Raw genomic sequence first — 16,657 nt, 5'->3', positions numbered from 1 at the left:
TAGTATTATTTCAAATAAATGACAGGGATGGGGTGGGGTTTCACTCTTCCCAATTCTAATTTTTCCTAATCTCAAGTCTCAGGGAAACTTCATTTTTTCCCCATACTTTGCAACCCTCCAAACCCTCAAAATAGATTTCACCTCTTCCTTCTGTTTCCACAACGGGTCTTTCTAGGATTTATTAACTAAAGTATAAGTAATATGGTTTGAAGAGTAGTTTGAGTTCAAATATTAGAGGGCTACTAGATAGAAGGATTGGGCCTTCATTTGGTAAGCAATAGGGAACCACTGAAAGTTTTAAAGCAAAGAGATGACATGAAATATCTCTGCTTTGAGGGTCACTGTCACTAGCAGCTACTTTGGGATCATCTGAAGAGCCCCAAATGGTGTCAGAGGCCTTAGAGGGTTTTCTCTGGAAGTCACCAATGCTGTAGACACAAATGTGATTCCAGGACCACTCATTTTTTTCATATAGAAGAGTTGCTGTGGGAAGACATATAAGAAGATTGATCATCAGGGAATCCCAGGGTGGTAGGAGAGCACAATGGGAAAAAATGAATATTTTCTAAGACTAGGGTTTCCCTCAGGGGTTATTATGGGTCAGTGATTCATTATAGGTTCATGGATTTTGAGCTGAAAGGAAACTTAGAGGTCATCTAAGCTAATATCTTCATTTCAGAAATGTGAAAACTGAGGCTCAGAGAACCTTGACCGAGGTCACACAGTGAGTAGCAGAGACGGGATTTAAACCCAGGTCTTCTAACTCCACATGCATTCTTTACATCACACCACATTACTCCTGATCTTACTTATGTCATTTGAGGTAGCATCCATGTGATAACTAGAATCACCGAAGTTCAGAGTTGTAAGAAGCCCACTCCATTATAGAGCAAATGCTAAACTCTCTATCAGTAAAAAGAAAGTTGAGCATGTGCCACCCCTAATATATGTGTTTACTTCATTTTTAACCATATGCATGCACAACTGTACTAAGAATTATGCACATTACAAAACACACAAAAATAGACACTTTAAAAGGATAGAATATTTTAAAGATATTTTACCTTTTTGCTTTCACTAATTTTTAAATGACGATGTTTTTCATGAGAGTAATATGATTAAACATGTTTCTTTTTTTAAATCACATTTTAACACTATGTGACAATTCGAAGGTTTGACTCTAACTTCATTTTATCTGGTTTTAATGGGTGTCATAGCTGAAAAAAGATACCTTACAAAGATATAGGGATCCTAAGGGAATAAGTGCATTATTGGCTGTGCTTACAAAATCATGATACTCATTTATTTTCAGTCCTATCAACCAATTATGCCAAGGTTTTTGATGAAATTCAGTTAGCAAATTTCTATCATCCCTCCTTAGTCAGTTCTTGAAAATTAAAAAGAATGTGTTACATTTTTTTTTATTTTCAACAAATGGTTTCAAAACCCACTAAAGCTCTTCATTTGGAAGATTTGAAATTCCGTTTCCAAGGTGTTTTTTTAAGTGTAGCTATGAGATTTTTAAATAGGTGATACATTATTTTTAGCTGCCTAGAGAAGAAAGAGTAAGTATCCAGGAGGAAAAGATGATCAACCATATCAAATGCTGCAGAGAGATCAAGAATGAAGATTGAGGAACAGCCATTAGATTTGTCAATTAAGAGATCCTTGGTAACATGGAAGACAGTAGTTTCAGTTGAGTGAGAATTCAAGGATGATAAGAAGGGATTGAGAACCTGGAAGTGTGAAGGATGGTATTAAACTCAACAGGAAATTTCAGAAAAGGAATGTGTCTGAGGAGAAAGATAATGTAATGACATCCTCGATGCAAATTGTAAATGTATCCATGCTTACTTATCCTATGCTACTCAATCTTTCCCATTCAAAAATGAAAAGTGGGGGCAACTATGTGGCGCAGTGGATAGAGCACTGGCCCTGGATTCAGGAGGACCTGAGTTCAAATGTGGCCTCAGTCACATAACACTTACTAGCTGTGTGACCCTGGGCAAGTCACTTAACCCCATTGCCTAGCCAAAAAAAAATAAAATAAAACAAAATAAAAACAAAAATGAAAAGTGGTCTCCAGAGTGCAGAATTTGGTAATGAGGGGCATGTGTGGCAGCCACAGGGCTGATCTAGGGGCAAGGTATGGGAACATTGGGGTTGGTGGAGTGGACTAGTAAATTTCATCTGTGTATCTGCTTCTGGTGTCTGATATCTAGCAATAATAACAATAGCTAACAGTTATACATTTACTATATACCAGACACTATACTCAGCACTTTACAAATATTATCTCATTTGATTCTCATAGCCACCATGGGAGGTAGGTGCTACTATTATCCACATTTTACAGATGAGGAAACTGAGGCAAACAGAGGTTAAGTGACTGGTCCAGAGTCACACAGTAGTAAGTGTTTGAGACCATTTTTGAACTCAATTCTTCCTGATTAAAGGCTCAACACTCTATCTAATGTGTCACCTAACTGCCTGGGTCTGGGTTAAGTTGTTATTGCCCCGAAAGGTGCATGCCTGCCCAGCCTGATGAGGACAGCAGTAGAAAGTGGGTGGGTGGGGGAGTATTGAATAGGTTAAGGGAATGTTATAGTTGTGATGGGGACAAGCCCACCATCAGCTATTGTGGGATGAAGAAAAGGGTAGAGTTTAACCCATCTTTCTACCCTTTGATTCATTGATCACATTGTCTTTGGGGTCAGATCCCAGATTCCTTCAGGTCAGGCCACAGCCTGAACTATGGAGACTACTAGACTAAAAGATCCCTTTCAGCTATAATGCTTCAATTCTGACCTCAGTGATCTTCTAGCCTTGTGTCTGAACCAGGATCCCCACTACTATAATATTCGGTTTCTACCCGAAGTCCTCCAGAGATGAGAAATTTACCCCCCTGCAGAGGCTACCCTTTCCAACACAAGACATTATTTGTTAGTAATTGTTAAGAAGTTTGTTTGTTTTTAATTGAATTGAATTCTGAATCTCTGAAACTTCCATTCATTGCTTCTATTTCTTCCTTCTGGGACAAAACAAGACAAATTTACTTTTCAACATGACAGCTCTTGAAATATTTAAAGACAGCTGCTACCATATGTCCTCCAAGGCTTCTTCAACCAGTTTATTTTCTTCAGCTTCAACCTGTCCATGGCTCCCTATTCTGTACTATTCAATCTTCCCCACACAAAAGTGAGGGGGAGTTTCTCCTGAGGAGCAGCTGCCCTTGTGGCCTAAAAAAGCAAGCTGAATCTACTCTAGGACTGTCAGCTCTTGAGAATTTGTTGTTTGATATTTCCTTTGTAACTTGCAGCAAACAGTAGAGGAAAGGCATTTCTCCTCCTTAGCCCCCAACCAGGAGCAGAGATGGCAAGTTGCCTCAGGAGCACATAGTATGTGCAGCTAAAATCCAACCTTCTGCAAGAAGCCTTTTACAGATCCCACTTAATACTAGTGCTTTCCCTATAAGATTATCTCCAATTTATCCTGTATATATCTTGTTTATGCATAGTTGTTTGCATGTTCATGGACTCTCCCATTACTGTGAGCTCCTTGATATCAGAAATTGAGTTTTTTCTCCTTTCTTTATAACCCCAGCACAGTGCCCAGAACACAGTAGGCACCTAATGTTTGTTGACTTTACTTGTTGACTTCAACTGATTATCATCACTCATCCTGGTCACCCTTATTTGTATATGCTTCAGTTTGTCAATGCCCTTCCTAAAATGTGGTATTGTATTGTGGTACAATATTCCAAACGTGTTCTGATCAAAGCAGAAGAAAGTAGGATTACATCTCCCTCTTCTGGACACTTTCTATTTTTGCTGTTGAGTCATTTCAGTCTTGTCTGTCTCTTCATGACACCATTTGGGGTTTTCTTGGCAAATATACTGGAGTGGCTTGCCATTTCCTTCACCAGTTAGTTTTACAGATGAGGAAACTGAGTCAAAATGGGTTAAGTGACTTAATCAGGGTCACATAGCTAGTAAGTGTTAGAGACTGAATTTGAACTCATAAAGATGAATCTTTCTGATTCCAAGCCCAGTGCTCTATCTACTGTGCCATCTAGCTGCCATGTTTCTATCAATGTAGTCTAATATTTCAATTACTTTGTTTTGCTGCCATATCACACTGTTGAGTTACATTAAGCTTACAACCCGCTGAAACTCCCAAATCTTTTTCACATGTATAAGGGGTGTGTGTAAGTGCTAGGTTTGTTTGACACATATAGGTTATGCATGTCCATATGGATCTGTCTAGTTGTGGTTCACAGGGAGGCAAGAGTAGACTATTTCTAGAATCTTCTTCCCCCACTTTTTCCAAGGAAGACTTTGAATCCTTCCAGGAGGGAAAGCAGGGAGCCAGAGGTTGGCCACTTTGCTCTCTTTGGAGGGAGAGAGTGTTGGGCTTGAATTCTATCTACCTAGTTCCTTAAATATTGTTAGTTTTGGGGAAATAATTTTTAGATTCAAACTACACTCCTGATTGCTATTCTTTAATGGTAAAAAGGGGCCCCAAGCTACATATTCGAGTCTTGACTCCTCACCAAATGTCAGTTCCACCATGAACATGTATAGCAAGTAACAAATAGAACTATTTATCCAAGTTGATAGCAAAACAGAAATCAGAGAAAATATACATAGGAGGATATGTAACAGACAATACACAGATTTATAGGCTCTCCCATTGGGAGGAGAAAAACTCAGCTCAACCAAGAGAGAGAAATTCAGAACCCATCCAAGGGGAAATTCCCCAAAGTCTCCAGTGTAGCAAAGCTAGAGATAGGGACGTGATAGAGATTGCTAGCTTCTCTACATGTTGGCTTCTTCCCAGAGTATTTTTCCCCTCATGGACCTCACCAGAAGTTGGAATTGTATGTCTTCTCTCTTGAAACTCAAAGTCAGAATAATTGAATCTCTTATCTCTAGCTCTCACCAACACTGAATGCCCCACACACATGTACATAGAACATTGAGTAATGAATCTCTACCAATGAGAAGAGAGTCCTATACAGTTGACCCTTTGAGCTAAATTGTCTAGTCCTCTCCCTCTCCTGTATTTTGTACATTTAATTTATTTTACTCCAAGTGTTGGACTTAAAATTTATCCCTATTAAATTCCATCTTACATTCAGTCCATCATTCTTAAATTCCATCTTAGATTCAGCCCAAAGAATTCTTTGACTCATGATTCTATCATTCAGTATATTAGCTATCCCTTCGAGCTTTGTGTAATCTGTAAATTTAATAAGCATAACATCTCTACCTTCACCTAAGCCGTTTATAGAAATGTTGACCAGAATGGAGTCAAGGCTAGTTATTTGAAATACCATTAAAGAACTCCATATAGGGTGAAACCAGTTTATTAATCATTATTTTGGGGGTCCATTCAAACAATTGTAAATCCACCTAACTCTACAATCATCTATCCCATATTTATCTACCATTTTAACAAGAAACTCATGAGGGATTTAGTCAAATGCCTAGTTGAAATCTAGCTGTACTGTTTCTATGGCATTCCCCAGATACAGTAGTGTAGTAGCATTGTTAAAAAAAAAAAAAAAAGATGAGGTTACTCTGGCATTACTTGTTCTTGAGAAACCCATGTTGGCTCCTGGTAAACACCTCTTCTTTTAGTATTTGCAAATCAAACCTTTAGCAATACAATCTAGAATATTTCCTGCTATCAAAGTCAAACTCGCTAGTCTACACAATAATATCCTATCTTTGTCTTCCCCCCTTTTTAATTTAAATATTTGTTACATTTTAAATTTTGAACTGTCTCTCTCCCTCCCCACCCCACTCTAGAGAAAGCCACCATTTGAAATACACACACATACACACACACACACATGTGTGTGTATACATATATATATATATGTATATGTATACACACACATATATACACCATACTATGCATACTTCTATTTATCAGTTCTATCTCTGGAGGTAGAGAGCATCTTCCTTCGTAGATCCTTTGTAGCTGATTTGAGTAATTATAATACTCAGAATAACTTGGTTGTTCACAATTATTTTTCAAACAATATTGCTGTTACTATATTCTATGTTCTTTTGGTTCTGCTCATTTCACTTTTCATTATTTCATGGAAGTCTTTCCATGTTTTTCTAAAATCAACCAGCTCATCATTTCTTACAGTAGTATTCCATCATAATCATATACTACAACTTGTTTAGCTGTTCCCCAATTGTTGGACATCCCCTCAGTTTCCAGTTCTTTGTCCACAAAGAGAGCTGCTATAAATATTTTAAAACATAGATTCTTTTCCTTTTTTCCCTGATCACCTTGGGAAACAGACCTAATAGTGGTATTGTTGGGTCAAAAGGTATACACAGTTTTGTAACTCTTTGGGTATAATTCCAGATTGTTCTCCAAAATGGTTGGCTAAGTTTGCAGCACCACTAACAGTGTACTAATGTCCCAATTTTTCCACTTCCACTCCAACATTTATCATTTTTCTCATCTATCACTTTAGCCAATCTGATAGGTAAGAGATGATATCTCAAAGTTGTGTAGGAGGAACCACCAGAAAGAGGAAACAAAACTCAACAGAAGAGGAAAAAAAAAAAGCAAATGGTATGTTTCGATCTGCATTCAAATTCCATAGTTCTTTCTTTGGATGTAGGTAGCATTTTCCATCACGAGGCCTTTGGAGATGTCTTAGATCCTTGATTGCCGAAAAGGGTTAAATTGATCAATATTAGTCATTGAACAACGTGGCTGTTATTGTGTACAACGTTCTCTTGGTTCTGCTCATTTCACTCAGCATCAGACCATACAAGTCTTTCTAGGTTTTTCTGAAGTCAGCCTGTTCATCATTTCTTATAGCACAATAGTATTCCATCACATTGATATACCACAACTTGTTCAGCCATTCCCCAATTGATAGGCATCCTCTCAATTTCCAATTCTTTGCCACCACAAAAAGAGCTGCTATAAATATTTTTGTACATGTGGGTCCATTTCCCATTTGTATGATCTCTTTGGGATATAGCCCTAAAAGTGCTATTGCTGGGTCAAAGGGTATGCACATTTTTATAGCCCTTTGGACATAGTTCCAAATCTCTCTCCAAAATGGTTGGATCATTTCACAACTCCACTAACAATGCATTAGTGTTCCAATTTTCCCACATCTTCTCCAACATTTATCATTTTCTTGTTTTGTCATCTAGGCCAACCTGATGTGGTACCTCAGGGTTGTTTTGATTTAGAGCATTTTTTCATATGACTGTATATAGTTTTGACTTCTTTACTGAAAAACTGCCTGTTCATATCCTTTGACCATTTATCAATTGGAGAATGACTCATATTCTTATAAATTTGACAAGATTCTCTATATATTTGAGATATAAGACCTTTATCTAAGAAACTATCTAGAAAAAATTTCCCCCCAATTTTCTGTTTTCCTTCTAATCTTAGCTACATTGGTTTTATTTGTACAAAATCTTTTTAATTTAATGTAATCAGAATTATCCATTTTATATCTCACAATGTTCTCTACCTCTCATTTGTAAATTCTCTTCATAACTCTGACAGGAATCTTCTAGTTTTCTTATGATATCTCCCTTTATATCTAGGTCATGTATCCATTTTGACCTTATCTTGGTAAATCATGTAAGATATTTATCTACACCCAATTTCTGTCAGATTGCTTTCCAGTTTTTCCAACAATTTTTTTTTTTACCAAATAGCATATTCTTATCCCAAAAGTGTAAATCTTTGCATTTGTCAAATACAAGGTTACTATAATCATTTACTACTGTATATTATATGTCTGCGGTCTTTCACTGATTCACCTTTCTATTTTTTTTTGCCAGTATCAGATAGTTTTGATCTCCATCCCCTTTTTGGTTTTTTTTTTAACAATTAATTTTCATTTTTTCTAGGCCTGATGTCTTGTATTCATTGAGGGCAGCTAGGAACTTTCATAGAGTCTTCTCATTTATCTTAGGGGTTTTTTTTTTTGTTTGTTTGTTTTGGGGCTAGGCAATGGGGTTAAGTGACTTGTCCAGGGTCACACAGCCAGTAAGTGTCATGTGTCTGAGGCTGGATCCGAACTCAGGTCCTCCTGAATCCAGGGCCGGTGCTCTATCCACTGTACCACCTAGCTGCCCCCTTATCTTAGGTTTTGATTTCCTGTTAACTATTTTTTGTTTTCTCCTTCCTGTTATGGACACACACACACACACACACACACACACACACACACACACACATATTTCATCTCTTAAAATGCAAACTCTTTAGCCTGTCATTTAAAGTCCTCCCCAGTATGGCTCCCACTTACCTTCCTAAACATTTCATATTATATTTCTTCATGCACATGTTCCAGTCCAACTGTTGATACTAATTATTCTCTGAATTTGACATGCCATCTAACTCAGTGGGGTCCACTCTGCCTGTAATCTGCTCCCACTTTATCTCTGCCCCTTACAATCTCTAATTTTCTTTAAGCCTCAGCTCAGCTGCCCCCTCCTATTTAAAGCTTTGATTGATTCCTAGTTAGAACTCTCTCCCTCCAAATTACTCTGTATTTACTTGTCTTTGTATCCCCTCAGTAGAATGTAAGCTGTATGAAGTCATAGGCTCTTTCATTTGTTTTTTGCATCCTTCATCACTTAATATGTATTTGTTGAATTTAAGTAGAAAAAAAAAAGCAAATTAATTAGTTCTGCCTTCTTTCTGCCATCCATGTCAAACAACAGTCTCATCCTTTCTTTGGCCTTTCTCTTGACACCAAATAAGCTCTGTGTATGTGTGTGTGTGTGTGTGTGTGTGTGTGTCCCCCTAGCATTCATTGCCAGCTTCAGCTCATTCTGAACTTTAGTATTCCTGACTCTATTTTTTTTTGGAGGCAATCAGGGTTAAGTGCCTTGCCCAGGGTCACACAGCTGGCGTCTGAAGCTGGCTTTGAATTCGGGTCCTCCTGACTCCAGGGCCAGCGCTCTATCCACTGCGCCACCTAGCTGTACCTTCCTGGCTCTATTTTTACATGACTACGTCATTCCTTTATATTTATTATCCGTGACCTGCCCTTGATTTCATATCTTTTTCAAATCAAAGTTGGTCAGTGAATTCCATGCGCATCCACATTTGTCTCTCTAGATAGAGATCCCTGTTCTTTCCCTTGCATTTGCATTGTTCGAGTTTATTTTTAAGAGTATACCATTCCCTTTAGAATTTCAAGCCCGGGAATTCCCTATTCTTTCTCTGACTTCTTGGAAATCTGCTTTCCCCTGTTCTCAGGTACGTGTCGAACTAAGCCCTGACTTTCCCCTCCTACAAACTCCAAGCTGGGTTTGTTAGCTTCCTCTCAAAGCTCCCATCTCTCCTTTGGTGACCATTTTCCCCCAATGGCCCAACTCTCAGTAGAGCAACAGCCCTGTCTATTCCCCTTGCTTCGATGCATTGGAGCCTCGAAGTAGACATAGAGTACAAAGTAATCCAACTAAAGAAATAAAAAAAAGTTTGTTTACCGCTACTCTCAGAAGGATGATAGAAGGCTTAATCATCTGCCTTTGTTCTTCCTAAATACAGGTGTCCTTATGATTAGAATCTTCTGTAGTGTTTGAGAAGCAGAAAAACATATTTCAAGGCAGAATAAGCTTTCTTCCTTTTCTTAAGGTTCCATTTTCAGCACTGAACTTTGAGTGAGTAAGAGACAGGGAGTCACAGAGATTAATTATAGAGGAGTGGCGACTTTTCTTGCCGCTGCTGTCCTGCTCCAGCAGAGACCGGGGATGATTGTTGGTGACCTTGTCAGAGTCACATTCCAACATCTGTTTTTCTTACTGCTACTAATAATTCCTTCTACACTGTACCTACCCTATTCTTTTCAAGCGACTGCTAATCTTAGATTCTTACTTCAGAGGTTTGGATGCTGCTAGCCTAGAGAAAAATATCAAATAAAAAAACACACTAAGGAACAGAAAGTAAAAAATTACAACAACAAAATGTTTAGTATTATTATTCTAAATATAAAGTTCTAAAAGAGGCTTTTTTTATTTCTGTTCCCCAGAATTTCCATGTTATAGAAAGCTATTGGAAAAGAACTTTAGTAGAAGTTTTTTGTTTTGTTTTGTTTTGTTTTTAAATGCAGGATAATCCACTTCAGCTAGCTCATTACCATCTCCAGGCAAGAATCTTTTTCCTTGCCGGGTACCTTTGTGACTACCGGAGTTCTTTGTGATCAGACATCTTAAATGGCTTCAGTAAGATTTGAGACATTCTCAGAACCTTACAACACTCAGAATGAGGAAAGCCTTATTTTATGCAGTTTTTCTTGGGGACCATACCTCATATTCCCAACTTGGACTGTTTAGAATACTTTCCTAATAAAATCCTACAGTTGTATTGTTCTGAATCAAACTTGTCTTTCCAGTTAAATATTAGTCATAGCATATTAGTCATAGGTTTAGAGTTAGAGGAGATCTTAATTTATAATTGAAGAAACTGAGGACCAGCCAGTAACAGAGACACTGTAGTGGTTTGCCATTTCCTTCTTCAGCTCATTTTACAGATGAGGAAACTGAAGCAAACAGGGTTAAGTGAGTATTGATTATGTCTGTGATTATCTCAACCCATTTAGTACGGTATATTTTTTGTAAAAAGCCCCCAAATAGAAATTGATGGCCAAAATGGCTGCCACAAATTTAATAAAAGAGATTGAGTGTCTATGAAGCTCTGCTCCAAAGCAATTTGTTCAGAGGTTCCATCAAAATTCAGAATGAGTTCCCTTTGGAGACGATATAAATGGTGACTTAAAAGATCTTTTCACTTTCAAATTAGATATTTCTGGATGCTGTAAGAAGGATCTTGGGCAATTTTCTGGTTAGTTTCAAAGAAACAGGATGGAAAGAATATCTTCTTGGGGGAGAGAATACACATTACCTTGCACACATAGTAGGCAAATGATGAATGAATGAGTTAGTGAAGAATATTGGGGTTGGGAAAAATAGGAAAGCAAGATTAAGGAAGGAAAATTATAAAAGAGAAGACTCAACTGTTTCCAAATTATTTGTTAATATTTCTTTAATGCTATATAGTCCTCAAACTGAGTTCTGAAATTTCTGGAAGGTTATAGAAGCTTATAAAGCAGAATGATGCCTTAACTACATACTTAAGTGCTTAATTAGGTTGCCATTAAATTGTTTTACTTTAATCCATTTTGACATGTGTTCATATAATTCCTTTCCTTTTTAAAATGAGGATTGTTTTGATTCACTTAGCTTTTTACAACACACTGAATTTCTAATGACACCCCTTACAAATAATTTCCAGTAACTGAATATGAAACATTCTTCCCCCTGTAGTCTATTATACCAAATGTGTTGGAAGACCAATAATCTGGAATCAGCATGGTTGTTGCATTTGAACTCAATTCTGTCCTCTTCTAATTTCGTCTTCATTTGCATTTTGTAGTCAATATGTATATCGTTCTCTTGGTTCTGCTTTCTTTGCTTTGTATCAGTTAATACACATCTTCTTATATTTCCCTAAATCCCTAATATTCATTATTCCTTATGGCACAATGATATTCTGTATCTCTCACATATCATAACTGGTTCAACTCAGCCCTAAATAATGGGCACTTAGTTTGCTTCCAGTTTTCTGGAATTATATGCTTGTTTATCCACAGTAGGTTGGTATTGCAAAAAAAGTGAAATAGTGATCAGAGGCTACCCTTAAAAATAAAAAAAACAAAAGAATATTAAGCTGTCAGCACCCCTTTTCTTTATCTTAGCTTTTATATATTCAACACAGATTTAAAGACAGAATGACAAATATTGTATATGGAAATCTGAACTATTGCTGGACGATGTGTCCTTTAATAATACTTTTGTTCATCCTTTAATGGCTTCTGGATCTCACTAAGCTGGGTATAATTCCTGGAGTCCTAAGAACCAGTATTCTGATAGTCATGTAAGGCAGTCTACATTTGTTGAGACTTCTCTGAAGTGTCTATGAATCCACAAGTTGCCCAGAGTAATTACCTTCCAAATTCATATGCCTAGAATTTGTAGGTGCAAAGGGCATAGGCCTGGGTAAACACCAGGCAATTAAAAGCCCCCCTGTTTCTTGTTGGATGCCATTTGGTAGCAAACCAAAGTACTATGGTATCCTTACTGTGCTAACTGAGAGGTATTGTCCTTTTAATGCTTTAAGACGTCTTTAGGGGCAGTTAGGTGGCGAAGTGGATAGAGCACCAGCCCTGAAGTCAGGAGGACCTGATTTCAAATCCGGCCTCAGACCAAACACTTGACACTTACTAGCTGTATGACCCTGGGCAAGTCACTTAACCCCAATTGCCATAAAAAATTTAAAAAAAAATTTAAAAAAAACTTCTTTAGATGTCAGACTAACATTAAGTAAAATAAAGAATACAGTTCACACCAACTAATAGTCTAGAAATCTGTTTCCCAAATGATCATGAGGAGCTAAGGAAGGTGAAACAAGACCATTTCTTATTTTTGGTGGTAGGGACATTTCTTTTCAGATTCTCCTGTTTCTGTCATCATGTTCAATTTGTGGGGAAATCTGTGTTTTAAATAGTAAAACTTCACAGTGATCTTCATGCAGATAGTCAATATGACAATGAGGTTTATTATTTATGGCAATTTAAGGGGAATCAGTTTCAGAAGAGGAAATTAGCTCTAGCAGCTCTGATAACAAAGAGAAATTAGAGGAAAATAAATATCAGAATAAAATGGAGAGATTGATCAATGTGGTCACTCTGATTCAGGCCAAAAAGTCAAGGAGAGATATAAGACAAAGCAGTGCAATGCAACCCTCAGCTTTTAAGGTGGATACCATTCAGATTTCATAAAATCAAGCCCATGAAAGTGGAATTTGCTTTGCCAGCTTGCAGGTGAAGAAATAAAAAAAAGTATACAGAACATCCTATAGAAAAGCACATTTCATGTATTTTTATTCTTTGAAATAAAATAGTGGGTGATATTATAAACCTGCATATAGCCACAAATTTAGGATAGAAAGCTCAAATGGAAGAAAAATAGTCAATTGGTCATTTAATCAATTTGACCTTAATATTGTATACCTTTATGTCTTCCATGAATCCAGAAAGATTATAGACCATAAGGGCCATATGCTTTTATTTACAACTAGGTCCTGATTAGTACTCATAGTAAATTCCCTGAAGTTATTGCATCATTTGAATTTGTACTGCATATTTCCATTTGACTAGAACCAATTATCATTCTTTACATAATTATAATTTTTAACAGTATGAATTCAAATACCTGCAACTACTTCAGGAGTATCTCTAGCCCTAAGAGGAAGTATTGCACAGTAGAGAGAAGGCTAGTCTAAGATAATAATAAATAATATATATTATATACATAATATATATTAATCCTTAATATAAGGATTTGTTCTGTAAAATTTGGACTCAATGAAAAGGCCACACCCAAGGACCTAGTAGGCCACATGTGGCCTTGAAGCTGTAGGTTCTCCAACCCTGCAAGAATTTAAAAGCAATAATGAAACATATTTTCTTGGCAGAGAGGTGGAGGACCATGAGAACAGAATATTGTACACACTGTCAGATTTGGTCTGTGTATGAGGTATTTTTGCTTAACCATATTTCTTTGTTACAAGGGAGAGTTTAATTGGTAAGTGTTAGAAAAGTGATAGTCTCAGAATTGTCATGTAAAAACAAAAGGCATCAATAAAAAATTTTTTAACAATGCTTTTAAAAATTCAAGTGAGTGCCTTAGACAAAGCCCTAGTTACTGCTCTGGGCAGGACTGATGTTTACTTCAGCAGCTTCTACTTAAGCCTAATCCCTAATAGGGCAATGTTGTGAATTATGCATAAAGTCCTAACTCCTTTTATTGATCATTATCAGTTCACTCCGGAGGAGGGAAGGAAGAAAACATAGGAGTATAAGAGGCAATGGGGGGGCATCTAGGTGGCGCAGTGGATAGAGCCCTGGCCCTGACGTCAGGAAGACCTGAGTTTGAATCTGACCTCAGACCAAACACTTGACACTTACTAGCTGTGTGACCCTGGGCAAGTCACTTAACCCCAATTGCCTAAAATTTAAAAAAAAAAAAAAAGGTAATGGGAGGGATAAGTACTCTCTGTCAGAGGTAGTGAATAAGAACAATGTCAGATATAGGTGCTTTCAAGAGAGGTCTTGACTCAGACTGAAGTAAAAAATGAGAGGGTTCAACTACCTTTCTCTTCTTTAAAAAATAAATTTAGTTTTTTCAATGATTAGGCATCCATTTTTTCTCTTTCCTACCTCCCTCCACCTTCTTGGAAGGAAGATAAGAATAATATGTAAAGAAAGAAAAAGGATGAAAGAAAGAAATAGAAATAGAAAATGAGAGAAAGAGAAAGGAAGAAAGAAGGAAGATACAGAAAAAAGATAAAAAGAAAGAAAAAGGAAGGAGTAAGAGAAAGAAGAATTATAGAATTTATGTATCACATAAGCACAGTAAGGCAGAACATATTTCCCACACTAGTCACATTCAAAAATAAATTTCTTATTTCTGCATATTCGTACATCATCAGTCTGTCCTAAGGTGGGCAATATTCTTTTTTTTTTTAAACAGTCCTATGGGATCCTGGCTGGTCACTTAGTTGATTAGAGTTCTTAAGTCTTTCAAAATTGTTCATTATTCTAATATTGATGTTATAGTATAAATTGTTCTGGTTCTCCTCACTTCATTCTGCCTCATTCTTCTTTTATACTCCCAGTTCTGGTGCTATAGCCCAGAAGAGGCTCCTCAATTTTGTTTGATGAGTTTTCAGCAATATAGGTGCCTGATCACAGGTCCCCACCTCTTTCTCTCTTACCTGCTTCTGCTGACTTTTGTAAGGAATTTGATGTCCTTACTTAACTTTTTTTATTGTAAACTAAACAATCATCAACAAATATGAACATTTTCATGTTCCAATAAATCCAAAAAAGGGCTTATAGTTCTATCTAGCTCAAGATTATGTGACCTGGTTTGAGTGAAAGAGTAGGCAGGGTCTCAGGATTTGCCTTCTTGACTTTTCTTTTTTTTCCCCACTTCTTCTTGACCAATAGAATCATGACATCCTAGTGCTGTTTATCCTCTTTTGCCAACATTTTATAAGAGCTGTCTCTTAGCCCCGTTCCCTCTTTTTTCCCCACATTGTTGAGCTTCTCTTCTTTTCTTTTCTCTTTCTGCTTAGAGTAGACAAGTTCATGTGGCCATGTTCGAGCAGGCCCACCTGGGCCAAGTATAAAGGTATTGGTCCATTGTGCATTACGTATTTTATATACTTAGAACTATTGTTAAATATTCTATTTTATTAGTAATTATATATTTATATGTGATTGAATTAATAGTTCATCCTTTTACTGATAAAATTTGCAGTAAACAATTGACTTGAAAAAATGTTTTTGCCAATGAAATTAAATTTCTTGAAGTAAACAATCAGAAGTTAAATGAGAGCTGTGGAAGAAAGAATTGAAGAGGAAATTAACAATTTGGCACAAGAGGTATAAAATCTTGCTCAAGCAATCAACTCCCTGAAAATAAGAATGAACCAAATAGAAGGCAAGGACTCCATGAGACAATTAGAAATATTAAAGCAAAGTCACATCTAAATAAAAAAGGAAAAGAAAAGGTAAGGTATCTCATGGCAAAAAAACAACTGACTTGGAAAATAGAGAACACATTTCAAGAAATCTTAAAATTTTCACACAGTTAGGAGGATGTCTACCCCAAGCATGTGAAGACTTTCCACTGGCAGAATGAATGGATTAGAGCAATTTATTCCATCAGCTATGAAGGTGGCTGAAGCAAGTGTTGTGGAGCGTGTAATCACCAAGGTCATCCACTGCATTCTAGGCCATCACCAATCATCTTTGACTTTTGTGTTACCACTCTACTTCAATGACTCTAGAGGAGAGAATGAGGCAGACAACTTCCAGGCAACTCTGCCTCACTTAAATCTAATTCACATATGGTTCAATGACATCCTGTGATGTCATTGGTCCTCTTTGAAAGCAAAGGACAAACAACAACAGTATGTTGTATTATGGTATAATCGTGCAGCACACTCCTCCTTAAACAAACATTTGAATTTCTACTACTGTCAGGGTAGTTAAGTGTTAAGTGCTAAGGGATAGGGCAGGGACTCAAAGATAAATAAGATCATCAGGTCCTGCTCTCAAAGAGCTTGAAGTCTAGGAGAGGGGTGACTAAATAGTTCATCAACCCATAATCAAACTACTGATTTTCCAATATTTTGTTAGGTTTCCTGTTACCAACTACATTAGAAGCATTTCCTACTTTGCATAACTTAACAGAGCATGAGCTCTGTTGACAAAGGATCACCTCCTTGATTATTGGACTAAAATTCAGTAGACCTGATTTTCAGTCCTGCCTTTGTCCCTAACTTGAACCAATTTTTGAGGGAAGAAGTAGACCTTTATGATGCCACTAACTCCTCTATTTTGCCCTTGGGCCCATTCTTTCCTTGTATTTTCATCAGATTATCCCTTTAATCATTCCCTTCATAATTTTCAAGCTCTCTTTACCCAAAGGTTCCTACAAATATGTTTATATCCCATCAATCCTTTAAAAAAAAATAGGGAATGGCTGAATAAATAATGATATGCAAGTATAAAGGA

The sequence above is a fragment of the Vombatus ursinus genome, unplaced genomic scaffold, assembly GCF_900497805.2.
Source record: "Vombatus ursinus unplaced genomic scaffold, bare-nosed wombat genome assembly UNPS02015175.1, whole genome shotgun sequence".
NCBI classification, from domain to species: Eukaryota; Metazoa; Chordata; class Mammalia; order Diprotodontia; family Vombatidae; genus Vombatus; species Vombatus ursinus.
This window is presented reverse-complemented; position numbering follows the sequence as displayed.